The sequence below is a fragment of the Trachymyrmex septentrionalis genome, unplaced genomic scaffold (genome assembly GCF_001594115.1).
Source record: "Trachymyrmex septentrionalis isolate Tsep2-gDNA-1 unplaced genomic scaffold, Tsep1.0 scaffold202, whole genome shotgun sequence".
NCBI lineage: Eukaryota > Metazoa > Arthropoda > Insecta > Hymenoptera > Formicidae > Trachymyrmex > Trachymyrmex septentrionalis.
The window spans coordinates 67,441-68,072 of NW_017305203.1; positions in this window are offsets into that span (position 1 = coordinate 67,441).

The window sequence follows — 632 nt, forward strand, 5'->3', positions numbered from 1 at the left end:
ATCTTGGATGTATAAAACTATTTTGCAAGTATTAAATACTATTTATAAAAATTTAAACTCTGAAAAAAACGGTTTCTGTTAATCCTTAGCTAGACAGCTATAATGCGACTGCCTGTAAAACACGAGTGCATTATGGTCATCTACACACAGGAGTTCACATGCTTACATAATAAACAATACTTGATAAATTAAGTTTTTGATAAATGCGATATATATACCGGAGTTATCTTAATATTATCACTATGTGTGTGTACGAGTATATACAATATATATACATATGTACCGTTTGTGCGTGTATGTGTTTATTAATATATCTATATCTGTATAACATTACATATATTTGTATACAATGTATTAATGTGTATACAATGTATTAAATATAATTACTTTTGTAAAATGTATATAAGTAAGCACAACAGAGCGAATATCGACATAGGAGTTGTTTGGCTCAGTGGCAGCCTCGTAGAGCAGACTTAGAAACCAGGCCTCGATTCGAATCTCGACAGAAGAATTACGTAATTTTGAGTGGTGAAAACGTGCTAAGTGAGTATTTTGCATTCGTATACGTTTTTTTACTTCAAATTTACGCATTTACTACTCAAAAATACTCGTAATATATATGTTTTTACCAC